The sequence below is a fragment of the Triticum urartu genome, chromosome 3A (assembly GCF_056163025.1).
Source record: "Triticum urartu cultivar PI428250 chromosome 3A, HENAU_Tu73, whole genome shotgun sequence".
Classification (NCBI taxonomy): Eukaryota; Viridiplantae; Streptophyta; class Magnoliopsida; order Poales; family Poaceae; genus Triticum; species Triticum urartu.
Window position 1 is genome coordinate 471,194,386 of NC_141875.1, and position 6,721 is coordinate 471,201,106.

Sequence of the window (6,721 nt, forward strand, 5' to 3'; positions counted from 1 at the left end):
AGTAGGTTTCGACCCATTAAAGGAGTCAATGGCACGCACACAAAGCAGGAGGAAATCGGTACCCCGCGAGGCTGGAGAAGTCGGCACAAGAAGTAGGCGGAGTAGAGGCAGCAGTTGCGGGCTCAGGTGCGGCTAAATCGCAATCAATATTCCCGTCTGGGGTTGGCGGAGTTGGTAGAAAGCACGGTTGGCGATAAGCTGGTACTAGTTTCATTCTTTCTATTCCAAAATCCAATACCCGGAACTGGTAAATCAAACAATGTAGGCACACGTTGGCACAGTTCTGTAAATAAGAGATGTCTCATCCGGTTGAGCTGTCGCAATCAGTCTTTCTCTTCCTTTCTTAGTAGTAGATCCAACATGACTGTATTAAACCTTAAGCAATCAGGGTTAAGCTAGCTCATTGCCTGAAAGTGGAGCTCGTATTATACACCTTGACCCCCACCTTTTATGAATCCTTCCTCCATATATATTGTTATATAAGATCAGTCCCATAACTGCCTCATTCAGATCGATTCCAGTCGCCGCTACGGTCACATCAATCCGTTATGGCTCGGACCCTCTTAGCAGCTGGATCCTTCGGGAAGCCATAGTAGGGATTACGTCAGTACATTCTTAGGCGAGCAGTGGGTTATATCACCCCTATTTTGTTTTTGACCTTCTTTCTTTTTTAGGCATGGGACCAAACCAAGGTTGATCGAAGTTGAACATTCCTATGGAACTCCCCTTCAGACGACTTCTCTGCGCTTGCCCAGCACCTTTCGTTTTATGGACCAGGACCAATTTCACCTCAGACCATGGTCAAGTCATAACTGACTGGATAACGTTCTCTCAAGGACCTGCAAAACTCTCTAATGCGGATGATCAAACGTTGCTTCAGATGTGTATGAGAAGGAAGCGTCTCACAGGACTCTTAGATAGAAACCAGCATAGTCTATGAATTAGCATGAACAGTTTATTGAACTTGGTTGCACTCGTAAAGCGAGCGTGAAGAGAGCTGCGAAAGAAGCCCACGGAACGGAGCGGTTATTTTTCCTGACTAGCAAGTGGACAGGCTCAGATGGCGTAGCTGATGTGTCATGCTAGGTATCTTTTATTGGCCAAGTCAGGCAGGATAGTCAAGTAAGAAAATAGACCATAAGCCATCCTTTATCTTTTTTTTTTACTTTCTCAGATATTTCATAAAACGAACTCTCTATGGATCCCCACCATAGAAGGGCAACAAGAGCTAATGGACTCAGTTAGGGCAACAGATGATAACGACTCGTCAGGTTCGAACTGACATTATTTATATACTAAGACCTATATTCCATGAAGGAGTCGCGAAACTTCTGTTAGGTTCTTATCTGAGATTCCGTCTATACGGAGCATATGTTGGTTTAGAATTGCTCGGGAATTCATTGATCGTGACTTTTGAAGTTCTAGGTTTTCTAGTCTACTCCTCTTTTTTCTCGATCGAGCCGCTTTCCCTCATTCTACTCGTCCAGCCCTCTTCACGAACTTGTACAATCAATGCCACAAAGATAGCAAACTCGATTATCGAATATATAAGGAAAGGGGCGACGGTTTGGCACCAGATATCCGGGGGTGTGGAAAGAGCAGCTATGAAAAGCGGAAAAACCATCAAAAAACGACGATTGCTCGTGAAGGTTTCCACAGAAAGACCCCTTGGTTCTGGCAAACAGATCACAATTACAGGTACCTGGGAGCATACCGATGGAATGAACAAAATACGAACAGTTAACATAATATAGTCATAGATCTTAGGTTGTAACTTGATCATGAGCGAATTTGTTGATGTTGCACCCACGAAGTATGGAAAGTGCCAAACATTGGGAACTACCCGGGGAGGAGTTAGGAGCAGGAACAAGGAGAAGTGAGAACCACTTAAATGGAGGATTCTATTGTATTTCTGCCTTTGTTCCCCATAGCAACTGGGGATCGAAAAGCACCAAATTTGATGACTTATTAAGGGAAAGACGAAGTAAGAGCATGCTATTGAAGACGTTGCAACATATGTCGGGGGGGCCTCCGTTGATTGTGTACAAACAAAATACGAGTCCAAAGGTAGGGTAATAAAGGGTTTAGCTAATGGAGAAATTGACTCTTCCGGGAACCAGTAACGCGTAAACCATGTCAAACCAAGACCGATCAATATCCGAACGGAACGGATTCGAACTTCTCCTAGAAAAGTTTCCGGTGCGAAATTCATAAAAATGAGTAATTCAAAGGAAAAATGAATTTGAGGCATGCGCCGGACTGAAGAGACTGATTCCTTTCTCCGGGACCATTTCTTTGTTTGCGTCAGAGAATCCCGCACCCTGTTTGCAATCAATGCAAATTAACATTGCTCAAGACCCCGAGAAGGCCCTGATAGAAGTGGGACCGTCTCTTCTGAGCTTTGAAGTCCCTTTTCCATTTCCGTAATTCCTTTACGACAAAATCCCCTGCTAATCCCCCAGCACGCAGTTGTCCAACCTGGGTTTTTAGATAGTGGTTGATTGCCCTGGATTCGTAACTACTACCCTCGCCCCCCCAACATCTTTTTATTACGATTCGCTCATTTTGAAGGTTCGTTCTGCTTTTGGTCTTCAAGAAATTCATAATATTTCTGAATTCCCGTTTTTGCGCTGGGTCAAGCGTGTCCCCCTCCAGAAAATCCGTAATGGGATCGTCCTGAGCAGGCGGGGCGTCCTGAGCAGGTGGGGGTCCAGAATCAATTCCAAAGTCCAGTGCCAACTTCATGATCAAAATCAACTATCACCTTCTCGGGACTCGACCTGGAACTTCTTTCACTTTAATATGCCTCGTTCAATGAGAAAGCATCTGATCGAAGAGCAGCACTAAAGAAGCACGCTAGACTTCCTACTTTTGGGGTTTTTAAGGTGACCGATGCCTTTCAAAAGTGTGCTTTGGGCCCATCCTTAGTACTTGACGCAGAATGGAGCTAGTTATCCATTTTCAAAAGCGGATTCGGTGCTTCAAGAAGTAGAATTATGCATAGATTGCCGAAAGAAAGACGAATAAAGACGAATGGAAAGGCCTGTGGACATGACCAAAACAAGGGCTAGTAGCACTTTTCTCAGGAATTGCCCCTGCAGACGGAGGACAAAGGGTTTTCATCTCGCGAAGAATCAGCAGTTGTGTTGTATATTGACTAAGCTAAATACCATTTTCACTACTTTTGGCCACAGGCGAGATAGAGTTTTTTCTTGAAATTGAGTTCGGACCGATTACTCATAGAAAATGACTACAAAGCAAGGCGAAAGCATGGAGAATTCAATACTGACGAGAAGGTATTAGTTAGTGGGTGCAAACGAGCTTTTCCAACCAAGCTAGCGTGTGATTGCGATGAAATACTTTTGGGCGGGGCATTACCGATACTAAGATGAAATTCGAAATGAGAAAGGGCTTCGAGCCTCATGCTTTCCTGTTTTATTTGGTTGGGAAATGGCTCTTTCCTGATCTCTTTTTGAAATAATTCTATCTCTGTTTGCTAAGTATGTCAATTTCTCCTTAGTAACAAGGCCAAAACCGGGGTTTTACAAGTTTTGACTCATTTTTGACCCGATCATCCCGATCGTGCCGCCGTGGAGTCTTATCTTTGTCTGGCTCCGATCTCTGGAAGCGATTAAACTTCTTCTGCGGGTTATTCTTCTACTGCTTATTGCCGGACCCTTCTTTCCTCTTATACGGATTGGGAAAGTATTTCTATTATACGTATATTCTTAAACACATGACACCTTAGGCGCACACTTTATTCGGACAGTGGGGCACGATGCTCTAAAAGAACTTATTGAAAAAAAACATAGCGGTAACGGCTGTTTTAGAAAGCACCTCTTCCTTTCCTGAAACTCAAATAACCTACTAAGCTACTAAAAGGCTAATCCAGACGAAGAAGATAGCGAGAAAACGACTCCTCAAGCCGAAGTAAGGGCGGGACCATCTTCTTTTCTGACCGTTTGGAGCTGCTCACAAGGCCTAAACCTTCCTGTAATCCCTGGAGCTTCGTCAGAGCCTTTTCCTTCCCCACAGGCCAGAGCTCAATTTACCTTCGCCACAGCTCTAAAATAAGGAGAATCAGCTCAAGATAAAAGGGCTCGCACTCAATTGATCCGGGTCAACACTTCCTGTATCTGGTTTCGGCTTTATTTTGACTCCTTGTAGGGGCTCATGACAGTCCTGTAGGGGATCCAAAGGCTTTCGAGCAGTAGCGGCAGCGGGGCGGGAGAGTTGGTTATTCAATTGATCCTCTGATGTTGGCCCTTCTGCATCATCCAGCAAGGCTCGGAAGTCTGAGCTATTAAGGTGCGGTTGACGGATAAGAGGCCTTCGATATGTTAAGGGAGAGAGGGGAGAGTCATTCCAGAGTTGGGTGGGAATCGTTGATAGAAATTTGGATTTTCCCTGAGGTACGATAGCGTCTGAACTAAAGAAAGGGAATATGGAAAGTGAATGTGGTAAAGGATACCAAGAGTAGGTTCCCTGAATGATTTTTAGGCGTATTTTCTTTGAACAAATAAATCTATAAAGAAAATAGGATGGATCTTCCACCTATGCTATGAGTGAATCTTATCATCACTGGCGAGTGGTATCGTATCACCGTCTTCGTCCTGAAAACATCTGCAGAGCTAAGCCAGTGTAGGCTTTGACACTACTTATATTCGCTACAAGTATTACACTCGCTTCGCTACACTCTTCTCTTATGCTTCGCGCTTCGCATAGGCTAAATAAGCCGCTCATCCCTGGCGAATCCTACCCACATAGGAATGTGGAACCATCGGGGAAAGGCAAAACATATTCAATCCCAGGAGAGAAGTCACTGGTTTGATAGGACCAGGGAGAGGACCCTGATCACCTTGCCAACGAATTCAAGGCCTTAGGAAAATCATCCTACAATGGACCGTAGGGACTGAGAACGAAGAAGACATAAAAATAAGGTTAGGGGGGATAAAAATAAAACCTCCTCCCATTCAAAGTCGTCTTCAAGTACCTTTTTGATTCTTTACCGAGTATGAATGGATCAACTATAGGTTCGAGTTTAGCCAAGATACGTACACGGCTAAGTGTATGAAAATCCAAGAGAGAATCATAAAATCTAAAAGCTAGGAAGGAGAAGACCGGGTGATTGAATATGACTTGCTAACAGATCCTACTCTTCCTTAAGCGCTAGTTCTATTCACGATGGTTCAGTTTCGAGAGCAGCTAAAGTAGTTACCTAATAAGATAGATGAATATTCCACGATCTACGATTATAAAAATCTTCTTATAGAAGTCTAGTTCTTTCTTCTTTTAGAAAAGGAAGTCTTGCTCTCCTTTCTTGCCGCTACTTGCGTTGCGAGCCAATCTTCAAACTGTTACGGAGAAGTCGTTTACTGATTAGCTGCTTGAACGTTGAAATATTTCGGCATATCTGCTCTTAGGTTAGTACGAGAACTCGACTCTACTCGTGCTATAGTCGAGGATGTACTTATACTACTCTAAAGAGGGATCAATTAATGGGGTGCATTTTTCTTAGGGCAATTCTAGGCAAGACCTTGAATCACAGGGTTTGTTCCTGGCAACCCAGCATTCTTTATCTTGGCGTAGATTGGTGTGATGGGACGGATGCCGTGAAAAAGCTTTTTTCTTTGACCGGAATCAACAGGTGTGAACCCATCTAGGATGAGTCAAACATAGGGGGAAGGGCCTCCTGGCAATATCCGGCATACTAGTAATCGATTATTTGGCCTTTTGCGATCGAACAACCTATGAACAGTTGTAGCCTACATAACCTACCTACCCAGACCAAGGGAAGAAGGTATCAGATCACTGTAGTTCTAGACCCCTTTTTTCAAATAAAGGAAGTGACAACGTTTGCCCGAAGAGGTTGAATCAATAGTAAGAAGATACCACCCAGGCACAGAATCCGAAATAACAATCAGGAATAGGACTAGGAGAATGAGGTCTAATTTACGGAGTCAAGCTGTAATTGGGCTTAGTGCTCCGATTGCGCCTTAGGACTAGGACTGATAGGTAAATGCCCCTTACTCAACCAATGAAGGCGGGTAGGGCTTTTCTTTCTTTTGTTTAGGATTGGCAAGAGGATGGCTGCCTCGGCTTCAAAGCTGTTAGAGAATGCGCTCTTATCACTACAGGGACGCGAGAGAAATTCCTCGAAGGTAGTATTAAAGGGATGGGGCATTACCGGTGTTAGCGACGAAGGGATTGTTTGCAAGAGAAGGTTGCCCTGTTAAGATACGAACAGGGGGCATGCCACGCATAATAGTAAAAAAAAAGGGCAGAGAAGAGGATTGAGGGACAGAAGGAGCTGGAGGCCAACAAGGAATAGAAGAAGCTGTTCCACTCGTAGCTCTTCTTCTTTTTTTAAAGCTTAACTCACATTTCGGGAGCGGATGCTGCTCGAGCTAAAGATATGCCCCCAACTCTTGAACAGCTCTCACTTGCCTTGGCCGATAGCTTAGATGACCGACCGTTAGGCATGGTTACCAATGATTTCACAGTATATATCTTGTTTGGTGAGCCAACCGGCTTCACCCGAGGATGAAGGTAGTAGAACAAAGAGGAGCCGCATCTTTTCCTGGCCGGAGAGGAATCAAGGTCCATCTCATTAAGGCCGAACATTTAGTCTCGTTCCCGATAACAATAGGGAACATCTGGTCTTGTTTGGTTTTTCTTTCAAGGATTTTTTCTTTCTTGCAATTCTGCGAACTTTGAATGC